This window comes from Geospiza fortis, unplaced genomic scaffold, assembly GCF_000277835.1.
Source record: "Geospiza fortis unplaced genomic scaffold, GeoFor_1.0 scaffold897, whole genome shotgun sequence".
In the NCBI taxonomy this organism is placed as follows: domain Eukaryota; kingdom Metazoa; phylum Chordata; class Aves; order Passeriformes; family Thraupidae; genus Geospiza; species Geospiza fortis.
Genome location: NW_005054580.1, coordinates 139,384 through 158,092, shown reverse-complemented (window position 1 = coordinate 158,092; position 18,709 = coordinate 139,384). Strand labels below are relative to the sequence as shown.

The 18,709-nt window shown below is 40.6% G+C and overlaps 1 protein-coding gene across 11 annotated transcripts in view; it reads left to right on the top strand.

Moving 5' to 3' along the window:
* The window catches only part of ATP2B2 (ATPase plasma membrane Ca2+ transporting 2), a 305,210-nt gene that overhangs the window by 190,011 nt on the left and 96,490 nt on the right, over positions 1-18,709 (top strand). The window lies entirely within an intron of this gene.

The following is an 18,709-nucleotide window of genomic DNA, read 5'->3' as shown; positions in this document are numbered from 1 at the left end:
TGTGGTAGCTCAGAGGATTTGATGAAAGTGTGAAATCATTTAATTCACTTTTTTTTTTTTTTTTGTAATGTAGATTAGAGGTAGTCCAGGACTAAAATTGAAATGTTTGTATATCAGTATGTGGTGAAATGATTTTTATGCACAGTTTGTAAAGAAATGCCCAGTCCTGTTTTTAAAGACAGTGTATGAGTAGATAGAGAGCAAGCAATGGACTCAAAGCATCACATTGCTTGAGGAAACAGGACATCCTTTAGGAAAGACTCAGAAATCCACCAAGGGAATGGGAAATGGCTTCTCTTGGCCATTCCCAAATCTCTGTCCTATTGTGCCTGTAGAAATGCAAGAATCTCCTCCTCTACCTGGCAGTTTGTTATTTTTGGTGGGTTTTTGTTGTTTTGTTTGTTTGTGGGTTTTTAGGGTGCTTTTTTTTTGATTGTTTGTTGTTTTTGGCTGGTTTCCTTTGGTATTTCCCCACTGTTTTCCCTCAGAGCTCTGCTGGAGCAGTCCCTCCTGGCAGAAATGCCCTGGTGCCATTTGCAGCTCTGTCCCTTTCTGGGGCTGCTGTTCCCCAGTCCCCCAGCAGGATTCTGCAGCTTTGGTGCCTCCCCCACCTCTGCCCATGTGAACTGGTCCAAACATTCCCAGAGCCTTCTGCAAACACCTTCAGCAGCGATTTCTGAGCCCTCTCCAGTCCTCCTCCTTGTCTCTACCTCCAGCCCCTGCATCACATGTGGATCTTATTGCAAAAACTGCTGATGTCAAGCCCTGCCAATCCTCTGCTGTTTACAGGAGTGTAACAAACCTTTTTAACTCTTCTTCCTCGAGCTCTGTTTCCTACTGTGGGTTGCAAAGTGGGGAGAAAGCAGCCTGAGGAAAGATGTCTTAACATCCCAGTGTTTACCAGGAAGCCCCAGGCAGGATATCTATTTTCCAGGGTACAGCTTTTAGCAGCTTAAAGGTGGAATAAAAAAGGAAAAGTCTTTTTGGTTCAGGCAGCTTCTGTTAAAATTCCCAAGGCAAAGGTCTGGATTGAAAACAAAGTGAAATGATCAGTTACATTGCTCAGTGCTGCTCAGCAGGGTTTTGGCTGGGTTACCCTTCCCCTTACTCATACAACAAGTTGGAAAAACACAGAAACAGGACATGGTCCCCTGAAATTTGGGCCTCCCAAGCCACTTGCTTTGAGATGTTGGTGCTTTTATGCTGCTGCTGCTGCCCAGGGCTGGAGTTGGGGTTCCTGCTGGCCTTTCATGACCTAAAAGAGACTTGATTTCATATTTTATAAACAAAAGAGACTTTATTTCATGGGGTTCACCACTCAGGGGTTTTCTTATCATGTTTATAATGTGTCACATTGCTCAGTGGGGACTCAAGCTGGAGATTTGAACCAGGAAGGACATCCAGAATCTGCAGGGAAGGTGCAGCTGCTGCACAGCTCCTGTGAGGATGCTGCCTTACCCTGATCCTGTGCTGAGCCTCCCTGTGGAGGCAGAGCTCACTCAGACTTGTGGCACAACTGTTGAGGGAATGTCAAATCCCTGCTCGTGTGGGATGGACAGCAGGACACAAACAGCCAGGGAGAGGCAGGAGCCAACCTGGCAGCATTGCCTGAGGCACCAGGCAGCAGGAAAGGCTCTCCCTGCAGAAGCCAAGGGGTGTTCAGATTAAAAAACCCTCTAAAAATCAGTCAGAGAGGGAGAAAAAACCCAAAGCCAAACAAAGAACTTCCCCATCTCCTTGTCCAGGTCTCTGGCATGGGGTTGGAAGTGCTGAGCTGTTCCCACCTTCTCCCAGGTTCCTGCCTGTGGAGCACAGCTCAAGATGTGTCTTTTGGCATTTCATCTCTTTAGCAGCTCTGGAAATAAGTCACAGTGAGGGAGATTTGATCAGCTGTTACTTTGGGTATCTCTGGGAGAAAGTGAAGAAAAGTAAAAATTTTATTGATATTAGAAAGAATACCTATAAAAAAAGAATATCTAGATATGAAAAAATAGAGAGCAGTTGGCAGCAAGCTTCTTTTTTTTAGTTAGGAGTGAAAATGTTGAATGTAACATCAGGTAGCTTGAATTTCTGTGCAGTTTGTGCTGATGTACATTACAAGAAAATTATTCTAATAAATTTGGACAGTCTAATTCTCCTCCATGCAAATTGCCTACCTTGGAGTTCTGCTGGAGCAGAACAGCTGCAATAGTGTGTGTGCTAGGCTCAGGTACAACGTTCTAAAGATGGGATGTCTGTCCTAGTCCCCCAGAACTCACTCTGGGTATTCCTAGAAAAAATTAAAACCCATTGGAATAATGTGAAATTGAGCCATTGCTCCCTCAAAACACTTCAAAATGTTGGTTTTGTGCTGTGTCATTTTGTGGTCCAGCTCTCACCTTTCTTTGGGTCACTTTGTGGTTTTCCTGCTTTAGGCTGCTAAAGAGAATTTCAGGGTTTCAGGGGAGGTGAAACAGGCAGGAGAAGCCCCTTTCTATGCTGCCATATGTGTCAGGACTGCTTGACCAGAGATTGGATGGGATTCTTCTCTTTTTTCTCCCCAGTTTTTAAACTGTGATTTTCTTCCCTTCACTTTATTTGCCCATAGTTGTGGCAGAACTGCACTCATTTTAGTAATTTCAGGTAGGTGATATTTGGAATTTCTCACTCCTTCCATATCCAACTCTCAACAATTTTCTTCCCACTCTCCCAGCAACATTTTTCTTTCTCACACTCGCTGCCCCAGATCACAAAACTCCTTCTACTCCCTTTCTAAGAAGCGCCGTGTCTCAGGAAATGGGTCCAGTGAATATTTATATATCTTTTTTTTTTTTTTCCTGGGGATTCTAGAAGCCTTCCATCTCTGTGATGAAATCATCTTGTTCTTAGATTGTATAAACACAGCAGATGCCTGGTGGGGAAACCTGGAAATGGAGCCGCGCTTGGCTCAGAGCCGCGCGCAGGTGTCGGCGGGCAGGAGGCCACCCTTGCATCCACCAGGCACGGCAGCACTGGCCCTGCAGGGGCTCTGCCACCTCATCTGCTCTGGGAAATGGCACTGGGAGCTGTGAAAGCCTCTGGGGAGAGTGTTCAGCTCCTGCCAAGGGCGGCCACGTCGGGGTTGTTGGGTTTGGCGCTGTCGCTGCCGAGCGTTTGTGTTGTTTTCGGCATAGAAATGAGCGCGGCTCAGGAGTCGGTTGGAACAAGGAATTCTCCTGTGCCCCCTGGATTAAATGGCCTTGGGGAATAAACAGTTGGTTTGAAAAAGGGAAAGCACTGATTGCCAAGGAACTCGAAGCAAATTTAATTAAACTGAATTAAAAGTAACCTGAGATAAATAGCCACATGAAGGTCTGGTGCCATCCTCTGAGGAATTTGGTTCATTTACTTCCTAGTGAGGCACAACTGGATAGAAACTCAATGTTTTAATGCAGCATTTATCAATTTTTTTTACCTTGTCTTCACCTTTTCAGCCCAGCCTCCATTTCCCTTACCATATCAATTCAGGAGGGCTATTGAATGTGAAATGAAGCACATTCATTTTTTAAATCCTTCGCCAGACCTTTCCATCCTGAGGGTCTTGCACAGCGCTTTCAAGATTGCAGGGCATTTTCCACAGGAAAAGGTTGCATGCATCTCCCTGTCTCTAAAAATCAGCCACCCTGAGGTTCATTAATATGCAGTTAATCTATTTGATTAATGAGTGAAAAACTAAGAAATGTCAGATATGAGTCAGCTGAACCAAAGTTAATTCTCTAGTCTTTTGTGGCAGCTTTACATCTTAATTTTTTTTAAGAGCATTTTACATGTGATAATGTAGAGTGCATTAAAAATGCACAAACGTAGGCAGCACAAAAATCTATTTTGTAAGGCCAATGTTACAGGTATTTTGCAACCCTCCTAAAATCATAGCAGCACACAGAAATAAACAACTGTAAGTCTTTTGCCAGCTCTCCCAGTTATAAAACCAAGATCAAGACAAAATGACTCCACAATTTGTGTGTGTGCACTTTAACCCATGTCTCCCAGTAACATTTTTTGGGACACTGTAAATCTGACATCTCTTCAAGTCCTCTCCATTAAACAAAATGTATTGGAGAAAATATGAAGCCTTTTCAGAAGAAAGCCAAAATTCCTTTGTTTTAACACTTTGCAGTGCTTTGAAGCCTAAATGACACCCCATTTCATGGCCCGTGTCAGTACAAAGCCCCTACATGAACTGAAAATATTCACAAAACTTTGCTGCAGATGCTGAAAACAACAAGTGGTGAACATCTTCCAGCTTCTGCTGTTTTTGTCTCATTCTGTAAGTCTGCATAGAGAGTGTTACATAATGTTCTCCAGGCACTGAGCAATCAATGGGAAATCATGGATATCAGGGGGTATGAGGGGCTCACAGCCTTAAAAGCTGATGTGTCCTAATAGGAATCCTTCATCATCTTTGCTGCTAAACAGATCACACTGATCCAGCTGCCGCTGCACCAGAGGGTTTTATTGTGCTGCCCAGGGAGGAGCATTCTCAAGAGAAGCTGAGCTATTAGAAAATAGCATTTTTTCATATAAAATAGATTAATCTCAAAAGCGGAGATTGTTGTCAGAGTTAGCAAAACAGCTTTTAAGGAGTGTTGCTGCACACACTCAAAATTCTTTTCTCATTCACCATAAAAATTAAACCGTGAGATTCCCCCAGGATTTTTTAAACCAGTCTAAGGAGTCTGTGAGCAGGAAGGGGACGAAGCAGTTGGCAGCCTGGAAAACAGGAGAAACAGAAGTATTTGCCCTCTTAAAAACAGCTTGTTCTGCCAAAACCCCCATTTAACCTCCTTCCTCCCAAAGCAGGGATGAGGTGAAGCAGCATATGGCTTCTAGAGACATTACCACAGCCTGTTTGGCTAAGGAAATTTAGTGCTTGTAAGAATTTGCTTTTTCAATTCCTGCTCTAAATCGTATTTCAATGCCAGTTCTAAGTAGCCATGAGCAGAGAGCAGGACACGTTGGAGTGTGTGTGCTGTGTGTCCCAACCATCATTGTCACCAGTACAAGGCTGAGCTCGTGGGGAGGAGATTGTGCCCCTTTGCGTGGTCATTCCCTGGAGACACTGCTGAATTTCTGAAACATCTTTGCTTTGGTGTTGTTTTCAAAAGAAGGGACAGATTTAGGTTGGGGGCTCCTCCGTGGGATGAATGGGTGAGAGTCCTTTGTGCTGTGGGGTCATGGGGAGCCTCCTCATGGAGAGGGGCCAGGCAGGACTCAGACTGAGCCTTTCCTGGAGTTTGGGATGATGCTCTTAGAGAGAGCCCCAAGCCCATGGCAGCCACCTTGGTTCCTCCCAGCTGGGTGAGGTGTAAATGTGGGGTTCTGGCTGGATCTGTGGCTTTGGGGAGCCCCCAGCCCCTGGGGGCTGTTTGGGGGTGCTGACAGCCAGGGGTGATGGGCAAGGGGGTGCAGGGCTCACCTGGCCACGGTCCTGAGCCCAGGAAGGTCAGAAAGGCAGGACAGTCCTGCAGGTTGGGTTTGCCCAGGGCTCCCCAAGGTTCCCTAAATTGAGAATGATACCAGGAGGAATGCTGGTGGGTAAATCAGAGAGCACTCCAGCCTGGCCTGGCTAATCCCAGCCTGGCAACACCAGCCTAAAACCAAGGAGGCAGGAGATGATGAGCAAACCCACCTGAGGAGATGCTGGAGGGGATTTAGTCCATCCCACGCTCAAATGCTTCAACCCTCCCTGACAGACATTTATCAGAGTTATCTCTAAAAGATTCCAGTGATGGAAATTCTCTGAATTCCCTAGATAATCTGAGTGTCCCTGCATAGAGACATTAATTCCTGGTGTGTAACCAGGTAAGAATTACCTGGTTAAATCTTGTAAGAATTGAAACTCAACGCTGAGAGTTTTGTGTTTTACAAGGATGTAAAGACCGATTTGTGGTGTTTTATTTGCAGCCATGTTTTGTGTACTTGAAGACAGCCTGATTATAAATACCAGGGAATAGCTGTTTGTGCAGACTTCCCCATCTTTTTCTTTGGGGATTTGAAATTTGAGCAGCATGGCAGTAGTACAGAAAATGCAAATATTGCACTGAAGTTGACAAAGGGAACTAAAATATTACCTTAAAAATATTTACCTGTCTTTAAAAAAAATAAATCAAAATTTCCTCAAATCAATGGGAGCCCAAAAGCTCTGAAAACATCTTTATTGCCAAAAGTTAATAGCTTATAAATGAAACTAAATAATATAAAATACAGGAAAATGGAATGTTTTCTTATCTCATAATGATTTAAAAATAATTTTTAATTTGACAGCTTTAAGACACCAATTAGTATTCAAATTTGCAGAATCTTTATGATGTGACTTTTTAAAGATGAAGTATTTCTGGATCAGCTTCTAGGATTATTTTACAGTTGGAGTTGAGACAGACTGTGCTACATCCCAAAGTCTGCCTGTGCTTACAGTTCCTCACTGTTGGTGGGCTTGAATTAGAATGAAAAATTATTACCTGGAAAAAAAATGTTTAAGCACAGAAACAAACCAGAAATACCTTTTTGAACAGGAAGGCACTTTGCATATATGCATATTTTCATGGATATATATAAACACACACATGTATCTCTCCTATTAGAAAAGTAGCATTTAAACAAGTAATTTTGATTTATTTCTGTTTTGCACCAGCTCTGCCTTTTCTCTCCAGGAGATGCTGCTCCTCTTGTTTCAGTTCAGTGTGGATAATTGATATGCAGAAAATATAGAATGCACATTCTAAATGGAGAGTATCCTCATTTCCTGCAGCTTTGCATAGATCCAGGTGAACATTTTAGTTTAGAATTTGTCTCAGAAATCCCATCTCCTGTCTGTCCCCAGTGGGGTTCCCACTGAAGGTGTTTTTGATGTGAATTCAGGGGGGATTTCATCCCATCCTTTGGGGTGAAAATAAACTGAGACCCACAGTTCAGGACACGTTTCCTTAGCACAGAGATCTGCGCTGTAAAACTGCTTTTATAGGGCCATGCTAATACTGGGAGAACTTTTTGTTGCCTGCTGCTGTCAGACATTATGACAGAATTTTAATCTTTTACTGAGCTCATTCCTCACCCCTGAAAGCTTTCCAGCACGAAGGAACGGAGATGAGAAATGGAATGCAAGCAACAAACACTGCAGGTTATGAGGGGGTTTTGTGGCTCAGCTCTACAAATCTTCCCCATCTCCTTTGGCCAGGTTTTCTCCTTGTCCTGAGCGAGGCAGGGACAGCATCAGGAGAGGCCCAGGTGCTCCAGGACTGGCTCCAAGGGCAATCTTGAATTTTCTGGGATTGCAGGGTTATTTTTTTTGTTTAAGCTCCTCAATTGCAAATTTTCTTTATCAGTGCCTTTCCAGCCCTGACCCTCTGAAAACTTTGAATTACTCTTTGGGGACCTGTTAAATCAGTCACCTTTTCTCAGTAACCTCTTTCTGCCTGGTGGAAAAAGTTGGCAATTTCTCTCTAAATTATCTGGGTGTGTGAAGTGTTTCAGAGCTTGGAAAAGGTTTCTGCTAGCACAGAACACAACCAAAGCAACTGCAAACATCTACAGAAATGTTTGTGTCAGTGTGGTCAGGCATCCCTACTCCATCCCCTGCTCCTCTTGGGGTTTTAGAAGCTCCCGTGAAACTGAAATAGAGATTGTTGGAGTTCACTTGAGTTAGCAATACGAATTAAGCATTTAAAGTTTAGCCTGTAGAACTATGTGTTGAATGTTAACCTTTTTACTTAAGAAACCTCTGCCATGGTACAAAGGGCATAGGAAAATACAAATTTCTGAAGTTTCTTGCAGAAAGAACAATACCACAGAAGACCAAGAGATACAAAAAGCCCAGATAAGTTTATTTATTCTGCGTATCGCATCAAAACATCTGTCAAGATTTCCAGGCAAAGCCAACCTTTTTTTTTAATTTTGTTTTTTGCAGATTTTTGGTAATATTTCTGTTAAATCCTCCCCGTTAGAACGCCTTGTTTTAAAGCATCAAAGACCAAAAAAAAGGAGAATATTTTTGGAAGCAAGCACATTTCATTTCTATCAGAACACAGAGAGGGATGGAGCAGCACAAGCACCCACCACTGAGGCAGATGCCACCCCAAAAACCCTTTTTGCAGTGATTTGCTCTTTTCATCCCTGTGCTTCAGACAGAAAGGGATGAGGCTCTGTGGATAGGCACAGGACAGACAGCTCTCATCTGCTCCTGCATTTCTCAGCTATTTGTTGCTCTCTGTCAATGTGAAACGTTCTGCAGGGCTCTATTTAAAGCTGAGTGCCCCAATGAGAGCTGCTTTTTGGGAAACATTTCTTTATTTGCCTGGGTTTCTGTGTTTCCTGGGGCTCTCAGTGATCTGAGTGGGAGCTGAGGAAGTGCTCAGAGCCTCCTCTCCCTCCAGCTGCATTTCACAAGTGCTGGAAGTGATGCCTTTTTGGGCTATCTAAACCAGAGGCCAGACAGAATTAAGGGAATAAAAGCAGTTCTATTTATTGAAGGGCCTGCAGGTACATTTTGGGCAGATGAAATCCCCCAGGGCCTACACCCAAAATGGACAATGTTTCACAGGTTTTTATACTTTTATAAGTTTGGTCCATTTGCACATTGGGGTTCATCTGCCAATTGCAGCTCCAGGTAATGAAGTCATTGACCCCAAGTTTGCTCCCCCCAAGTCCCTTTTGTTCCCATCTCTGGGCCCTGAGGCAGTGAGGTGTCCTTGATTGCCAGGCCTGGAGAGGAATTGTTGTGTCTGCCAAAAAGGGGAAAGCTGCAGCTGACACTGGCTGTGGGGTTTGGAGTTACACACTAAAGAAATGCAAGATTGCCGTTCCAATAAATAAAAAATATAAAAGCCAAAATCCCAAGGCATCAGAAGTAGCCAGGTATTGCTCCATGAGAAATGGGAGTATTCTTCCTGTTTTTAGAACCCAGCTGCAGCTTTATCTCTGACATGGCTGCTTAGCTGCAGCTCCAAACTTAGCAGATTTTCCTGACATTATATATATTTTTTCCTTCATCCATTCGTGTTCGAAAAGACAACTTTATCCCAGGAGCTGCAGCGTTCCCTCTGCCATTTCCCCCCCCTTCTAATAGCAAGGTTAGAATTCTAAATCAAACTTAATTAAACTTTTCCAAGTGAGTAAATGTCAACATATGGACAGCCACTTCCCTGCTAATATCAAGCTAACAGAAATTCTGATTTCTAATTGGTTTTATTCCTAATGGTTTGTTTGCATTGGCACAATAGCCTGTTCTAAATGTGGTGTTGCAACATGTGATCATGAAAAAAAAAAATGATTTATTTCCCTCCTTCTTTTACTCTGAATTAACCAATGACATTTATTCATCCAAAGTTCTGGGATCACAGTTCCCCACGTTGCTAATTCAATTTAGTCCATACATCTTTCAAACAGAGTTTGTGTTTTACATTGATATATTTTTTTATCATAGTTATGACATTCAAACAACTTAATCTGAAGGGGATCCCTTGTTTGTGCTGTGTCTTCTTCTTTGCTCTAAATTGGTTTTTGATGAAGTCTGAATTTAAAACACTTTCCTGGTAGAGTTCCTGGGCATTTCAAGGCTGGCTGCAAAACCAGATTTCTCAATGTATTTTTATTCTGCACTGGAACTTAGCTGAGGCTGTCCAGCTTTTTTCCATGAAAAACCCTGAGAAAAAAAGGTTTTTTTCTAAACTGAGCAAAACCATTTAAGGTTAAGACCATGTGCACCTGTTCTGCATTCTTGGAACAGTGACTTAAATGTGGAGAATTTTGTAGCTCTATTTTTATATATCCTGCATGAATACAAAGAAGGCTTCAGCTTGCATCAGAATTTTCCTTGTGGGCATTAATATTTGTGCTGAAATGAAGAGAAATGTCAGAATCACTTGTTGCTTACAAATGTATTTTTATATTTGATTTATTCTTTTTTTTTACTGTTTCTGCAGAGAGAGTTAAACAATATTAAGTGTATTTCTTTATGGGATAGTTGTAGTTCATACTAAGAGCTCCTTTATTTTGAGAGAAGGTCACTGTAACAGCACAGCCTTCCTTGCACTGTGGAATATTGTCTTGTAATTTTGGCTCACAGCTTCTCAATTAATCCCTCAAATAATTATTACTTGCAGAATTTTAAAGAGGAATGACTTTAAATTTAATTATTTTGGGTTTTTTAATATAAAAGTTTTGTTTGTTTGTTTAGCAGTACCTACAAGGCTGTTTATAGTTGTTGTTATTATGGGGGTAAACATTCTTGTAAAACACTTTTTCTGCAAATTCCTACTGGGCTGCAGAAATTTAAGTGAATGCAATTGCTCTTTTCTAGATGTTTGGATGAAGATATATTCCACTGGTCATTTTAGAACACACCTATCTTGATTTTTGCCATATTCTAAAATGCTTACAGGGAGCTGCTTCTAGACTGAGAGTGCATGAAAATTTATTAGTAGAAATTGTCTTTTCTGAAGCCTCCCATTATAAAATCCTTGATTCTTAATTTCCTGCTTTCCTGGCTGGATATCCAGCCAGTCTGTCTGTCTTTATGACCTTCTCTTTCCTTTATTTTGAACCCATCACCTTTGGAATGAGAGAACAAAGGAGGTCCTGCCCATCCAGCACTTCTTAGGGTTTTTTGAGTCAATTGATATTTTTATTGCAACGTGGAGTTTTTAAATTTTCATTTATTTTACATTGGTTTTAATTTATCTTCATTTTTCATTTATTTTAATTTTTAAAATTTATTTTATATTGATATTTATTGCATTCTGTAGGGTTCCCCACACCAGATCAGCTTTGGGAGCCAATTCCTGACAGAAATTTAAGACTCAAGCTGGTGTCAGTAACAACACATTGAGAACTTGTAGAGTGCAAAATATGCACTATTTTGTCATGTGGGACCTGCAGATTAAAGAATTATTTCCTAGTGCAAAGTGACCTACATCTGCTTTCTACAAATCCATGTTGGGCTGCAAAATCTGAGGTCCCCCAGATGCCTTCCCTTCATGAGAAATGTGCAGATCTCTGACAAAACTCTTGGATATTGCTCATCACACATGGCCAGGGTGCCAGGCACGACTCAGCTCTCTGCTGGGGAAGAGGCAATGAGATTTAGAACTTTGGGACAGCATCAAAAGTCTTCTCACATATTTTCCAGGAAGAGATCCTCCAGAAATATTAATTCTGCAAGTAGGACTCGGCTAGGACGTGCCCTTGCAAGTCAAGTGGTTGAATAACTGCACTTGAATCCTTGTTAATAAACACAGAGCAACTTTTCAAGGTCTGATTCCTGCATTTGGAGCCCATGTTTTACCTTTAGAATACGTGGTTTTATTTACCTGACATCTCTAGCTTGGAGCAATATAAGTGAAGCTACAACAACCCAACATCAAGGTTTGTCTCTTGCAATCCCTTAGAACAGGACTTGTAATAAAAATTCCCTTTTTTTTTTTTTTTTTTTTGCATTTATCTCTTTTCTCTCTGCCAAAAAAAAAGGAAACAAAATTGAATATAAACACTGTAGAAGCAGTTGCTTGGTCTTTTGGTGGAGTGAGGATCCATCCCTTTGCCTGATCTCTCCAAAGTGAATTTCCTTGGGGATGCCAGGCAGAAGAATCCTGCTTGACACACCTCATTTTTCTCCTGAAATGGAGGGAATAGTTCAATGAACATTCCTGTGCTCATGAATGTTTGTGATCAGGCTGCAGAACTTGTGAATATATATATATACATATATATATATAGAGAGAGAGAGAGAGAGAGAAAGGTGTGTATCTATATCTATCTAGATCTAGATCTAGATCTAGATCTAGATCTATCCATAACTAAATCATCTATATCTATCTATCTATCTATATCTATATTTATATCTACATCTACATCTATATTTATTTGTATTATTTTTATTTCTATTTCTATCTATATTTATATCTATATATATCTATATCTATGCATATATATCTATAGCTATCTATATCCATATCCATATCTATATCTAATATCTATTTCTATTTCTATCTATATCTTTATTATGTATATCTATATTATCTGTATCTACATCTATATCTATATAATCCATATCTAATACTATATATCTATATAATCTATATCTATTTCTATTTCTATATCTTTATTATGTATATCTATATCTACATCTACATCTACATCTATATCATCAATATCTACATCTATAAAATCGATATCTAAATCTATATCTATATATCTATGTCTGTATATATTTTTATTTCTATATCTTTATTATGTATATCTCTATCTATAATCGATATCATCTAGATCTCTATCTGTCTATGCTTTCAGGGCCCCCAGATTTGTTTCCTTGCATATAGATGCCAAAAAAGTGTAAATATTTAATAGGAAGCTCTGGAGCTGGCAGTTACATAACAAACCCACAGGGACAGCAGCTCTTTGCTTCCCCCTCCCTGCCCCCCTGGAGCCCTTACATAACAAGCTGGTGGATCACAAATCCAGGAATTCTCATATTGGGTTCAAAGACGTGTCCAAAAGTGGCTTTTAGTGAATGTTTAAACCCCCTGAATGCTGATGTTTGTGGGGTAATTTTGTCACCCTCATAAATCCCTTCTGTGGGTTTGGAGAACACTGATCCTGCAGGTAGCTTGTGTTATGAAAATTAACCCACAAACACCAGAGATTTATGTCCTAAGAGGAGACAGAGGAGTCTTTTTTCTTTATTCCCATAAAGGGAGAGGCCATGGGGCATTCCCCTAGAATCACTCACATTTTTGGAGGATGCAGCCTCCTTTTTATCCAAATTTCCTGGCTGCATTTCTCTTCTCTCTTTCCCCATTTCTGGGAGAGTTATGACATTCTGAGAGAGTTATGACATTTTTTATGACATACACAGTCTGTACCTCTGTACTTGAGAGGTTCAGACTTCCCAAAACACCTGATACCAAAGATTTCCCTCACTTTTAATTTAACTCTCCCTTTTAATTGTTAATTCTTACGAAATTTAGGGGTTTTTCTTCCTCATTGTTTCTTTCATCTTTCAATGTCTAATTTCATTTATCAGCAGACCTGAAGTTTGTTTGTAGAAGCAAATCTCTTTTTCCATTCATCAATCAGTGGAATCCTTCCCATTGTTTCTTTTATCTCTGGTTTTATGTACCAGCAGACCCACAGCTTGTTTGGAAAGACAAATCCACTATTCCTCTCGCTTGGAAATGTTTGTCAGGCGGACTGAACCCTTGGAGGGAGTGAGGGAAAGGCAGAAATGGGTGAAATTGCAGTGATTCCTGCCCCTGTGCCTGGGCTGTGACTCGGAGCCAGCCCTGTGCTGCTCTGCCCTCGTGGGAAGTGATTCAACATCTGCTGATGCACCGTCATGCAGAGGAGGATTTGGGGCAGGAATGGTGGTGCCAATCACTCCTGGGACTCCTTGTGGAGCAAAAGACATGGCACAAGGAGGAATCTGCAGAAACGAACACTGCAGTGTTTGTTAGAGCTCGAAAAGCCTTGTTAAGGAGGGGAATTTATGGGTTCTATCACATAATTTTTGGGTTATTGTTCCTTTTGTTACACAGCTAAATACATTTGTGAAGTTAGAACCATCAGTGGTGCTGTTGGGAAGCAGAGCTGATGACAAAGCTGTAACTTTGAGCTGCTCAATTTGCTTTAATAACATCAGCGCTGGAGCTGCAGCGAGGGGAAAAATGTCTTTAGAGAAAGAGATTCAATAAAAAGTTTTTATCGGGGAGCTGTTGTCTTTCTGATGACAAAACCAGTTTGACTGACTAAAAAAATTACCTCTGGAGGTGTGAGGAGATTTTCCTAGGGAATTTAAATGCCACAAGGTATTCTCAGCTTAAAAATAGCAGTGTGTAGGTTGAAATGAGTAGCTGAGAGGTATGTGCTGTAGGTTGGGATTTAGGAATACAGATGTTCCCAGATTTTTAAAAATGTACTTTTTCTGATTTAAAAATTACTGTGCTGCAGCTCAGGATCGTATAGTTTGTAATTATAATCATTATGTTATTCAAAGCAGCTTAAAGAATCTCCTGATAGCTGTTTGAAATTTTAAGCAGATATTCTTTTTAGGTGAGCTGAGCCCGTGTGCCTCCTCCTGTATGTGCCCAGGTTTGGGTGATATCAGGAGAAATGTACATTGAAATGGTGTAAAAGCATTCCAGATCCAACAGGACATGAGCCTGCCAAGCTGTCAGGTGATGCTGTCTGGCTTTTTGTGGACTTCTATTAATTGTCTTTCTTGCTTGCTAGCTTTCACTAAATTGAAATTATTAATAACAGCCACCAGGTTATTACCTCGTGCTGCCTCTTGCTCACTGTTCCTAAAGTGCTTTAACCTGTTTTTGTGCCTCCTCCTCTCCTTCTTCCCCTTTTCACCACAAGCACATTCAAATTTTTTTCTAACTTTCCCTTCAATAACCTATGCCTCTCTTCCTTTTTTTTTCCTTTTAAACTCTTCCATATAATTAAATTCTATTTATGCAGAGGAGGTTTCTCTGGCCAGTTTTGAAATTTCTTGAGTGGAAGTGCAGCCCAGGTGAGTGCCTGGGGGTTTGCTGAGCCCTCCAGGGCAGGTTTGGAGCCCTGCAGTCCCTGCAGAGATGGAAATCCAGCTGCTGCCACCTCAGCTGGGCTGAGAATGGGAATTCTGGGCAGGTTTGGAGCCCTGCAGTCCCTGCAGAGATGGAAATCCAGCTGCTGCCACCTCAGCTGGGCTCCCTGCCTGTGATGGGTGGCAGAACTTCCCTATTCTTTCCTTTCCTTTGGATTTTTCCTTCCTTTCATCTCCCCTCTGTAGAACACTTTTCCATCAGCTTTGCTGATCTATTTCTGGCAGTTTTAAGCTTTTTAATGTTCTGTTCTCCTTCCACAAGGTTCTGGAAACGTCCTTTCAGATATTTCATGGGCACAAGAGTCCCCTTGGTCTCCTTTTGTGTTTCTGAGCCTTCTTTGAGGCTGTGCTGCCAGGTTCTCCCTCTCCTGGGGAGCTCCAGCTCACCTGGCTGCTCCTTTTGGGATAAATTGATCCATTTTAAGGCTCCATCTGCTTTTTCTGTGCCAAAGGAGTCCCAGCCCTTTACATCCTTGACTTGCAGGTGTTCAGCATCTCAGTTTCAAGCCCTGCACATTTTCTGTGCTGTGAGGGTCAGACTGTGGCCAGGGCACACATTCAGAATTGTGGGAGAAAAGAGTTCCATGTTTTAAACTTTTTTACCTCTCTGCTTTTGGGTTTTCTGACAGATAGGGCCTCTGTTAAAGGGAATTTAAGATGAGAACATCACAATTTGCTGTCTTGGAATAAAACCCTGCCACAAATCCCATCTGCATGTTATAACAGCTCTTTTGTGCTGCTTTTCACTCTGTGCATTTCAATAAAAGCTCAGGCAGATTTTTGGGTAGCAGTGAGAGCCACGTGCTCTCTCTGAAAGCAGAACACCAATCTTATACCTCAACATGAATTTTGCAAGCTTATATGAACATTTAAAATAAATACTAGGTGTTCTAAATTCAATTTTGCTACTTAGGTGTATTAATATGATGTATTTTATTAATATTTCTTATTTTCTCCTTATCTGTAAGGTCAATACTGGGTCACTTTACAATAAGGACAGATAATCTAAATATAGAGTTAAGATGTTTATGTCTTTTTCCTCTAGAAATACACAAAGTTTCTTTCTGTAAATCCATGTAAGTCTTGCTATAATTCCTAAAATTAGCAGAAAAAAAAATTTAAAACCCAATTATTTTTCAGTAAGTAAATAAGAAAACATTAGACAGACTCAAACCAATGGAGATGCAGGTTTCCTTTATTTTTTTTTTCCTATCAAAGGAACACCTCTAAAACAGTTTGGAAGCAAGAACACCACATAATTCAAGTAAATGTTTCCTGACAGATGGGTCGTGTTGTAAAGGGCAGAGGTTGCATTTTAAAATCCTGCTTTTCATATTAAAAAAAATCTGCTCAGAAATCTTGCTCTTGTAAGAATCAGGTAGTTTTTTGCTGGAGTTTATTCCTAAAGAGGAACATTTTGCATTAATTTATGTAGCACTTTTATCCCATCTCCTTTCTGTGGAGTGTAAAATGCAAAAGCAAAATTTTGGGAAATTCTGGTGGTCTGATTGACTTCTCACCTGGGCCCTGGGGTTTCAGAGAGGCCACATTGAATCTTAACAATTAACAGCTCAAAAATCAGCTCAGAATTTCCTCCATCCTCTCAAAGACTTCAGGTTTTGAGGAAGTCTGGCAATTAATTCCTCTACTCCTAAAATTCCCTCCTCCCTTCAACCACCTCTGCTCCACCCGAATTTATCATTGTCAGATGAAAGGAACAGAAAAGAAAATTAAATGCCTTTAAAAGTTTGTTGTTTTCATTGGGTTGTGGAGGATTGTCTCATGATTTTAAGTCATAAACATGATTTTTTATTCAGTGTGGAAGCTTGTCAGATTTAGGGACACTTTCCAAGAGCTTGCTCTAAGTTCAATCTGTTTCCTTCAGATTTTCTTCCATTGTTACAAATAATTTTTTCAGCTGGAATAAAACAAAATTTTCAGCTGAAAAATGAATTATTTTATTTGATTGTGCTTCATCTACAAGGTATCTACAGGTAATTCTTTTTATGTTAATGACAATATTTTGTATTATTTGCATGCATGTGTCAACGTGGAGATCAGTTCTGACAACACAAACACAAAATCAACCTCACTGCTCAAGTCAAGGAATATATTTATTTTTACCTGATTTTTCTTAATCAAGTGGGATTTTTTTGGGTTTTTTTTCCGGTTTTTTGTTTTTTACTGAAGGGTCTTGGAAATATTACTCTGCAGCAGATCTTTGTAATTTGTACAAGCTGGGCTAAATTTCAACCATCTGAAAAGGAAATGGAATCAGTGTTTGACTGTGGCTAGACCAGGCCATGTTTCTTTTGTGAGAAATAGAAGAGGAGGTTTGCTGTTAAAAAAAAAACCAGAATATTCATCATATTTAATTCTAAGTCATATCTAATAAAAAAAGAGAGTGAATTCTGGTGTTACATCTGCTGAAACAGAATTACTTGCACTAATTTAAAACAATCAAGACAAAAGTGAACGTGCTGATTTGGAAGAGGAATCTAAAGATCCAACAGAGCCCAGCTGAGATGATTAAGGTTAAACAAAGCAAAATTCATTAGTGCTTCCCAAAATCTCTATTGTGCTGCAGGAGGAAGTTGCAGGGTTGGTTTCTGAGCTGCATTTGAGGCTGGTAATGAGCAGCTGAAGGTACTGGACTTTAAAAAGTTGCCTAATTTCTTCCTTGAGTGCTGTAAAAGTGGTTTTAGTGAGGTTCCTGTGCTGCAGGTTTGGGTGGGCCAGCAATGGAAGGACACCCCTGCCCGGGCAGCCCCTGCCCTTGGGAGCAGCCTTTGCCTTGCCCTTAGAGACTCGGTGTAACCTACAGAGAACTTGGCGAAAAACTCCCTTTATTTTCATTTTCTTCTTCTCTTAGTGGCTGTTCAGGCTCATCTTTCTTCCTTTGACTTTTGGTGGTTTTGTTATTGTTCACATGCAAGAGCAATTACTCAGCTGGTTAATGGGTTATGATGCTCCAGTTTGTCATTTAAACACAGGAATCAACCTGGCTGTTAATTCTCTCTAGTGAGAGGTGATGAATAAACCAAATTAAACTTCAGTCAGAGGTGGAAGCAAAGTTGCTGAACCCCCTGGTACCTGGGTGAGGTGGAGGAGTGATGTCAAATTCCTGCCTGGTCCCATTCTTCATGGAAAATGGGAACAATTCTTCCCAGGTCCCTCAGGAGAGGAGGCTCTGCTGGCCAGGCTGAGTTCTCCTCTCTCCCACCACTTGGGATTTCTCTGCATTGTGACTCTGGAATGTGCCCTTGGCTGCCCAATATTTCTCCCAGGTGCTCTGTCAGTAAGAAGAGCTATGTCACTTTCCTTTGGTGAATGTTATCCATTTAAATTTTAATTGAAATAAATGATTAGCAGATGTATATAAAGTAATTCAGAATTTACAGTTCAGAACAGAGTGGTTTTCTTAATGCTGTTTTGCTTTTGGCAGCAATAATGTACTTGCAGTTCTAGAAGCATCCCACTGCATTTCTCTGTAGGGAAGACTGATGAATTAATATCAGGGAATTGTTTTTACTCAGTGTTCCTCAATACATTCATTATCAAATTGAAATGCTGATAAACCCGGCTGACCCCAGTGTTCTTTTAACAAGTGCTCCCTATAAGTGTGTTTAGTTCAGAACATTCAGAAATTGTGTTGAAAATTGTTTAAAAAAAATATGTTAAAATTGTTTAATTTAATCTGACAGGGTGTTAATGCGAATTTAATGCCATTGCTTTGCATTATTTAATGTCATTTATTGTTTTAGTCCTTTCTGTCACCTTTAGCATTATTCTTATTCAGTATTATTCATATTCTTCAGTATTATTCTTGTTCTTCAGTATTATTCTTATTTTTCAGTATTATTCTTATTCTTACCCTGCAGGTTTTGGTGGCTCAGGTGAAGCTCTGATTCCTCTATCACAAAACAGAATTGGTGCTTTCTCCTTCCATTTGTTTAGTCCGGGTTCACCAAGGATGGGTTGCTCAGAAGAAAAATTAAAAGGACAAGGATTTCTGTCGATTTATTTATTTTCTCTTTTTCACAGATCTCTTTATTTGTCCTTTTCCTCCATTCTGCCACGTTTCATCAGCAGGCAGTGCTTGGAAAAGCA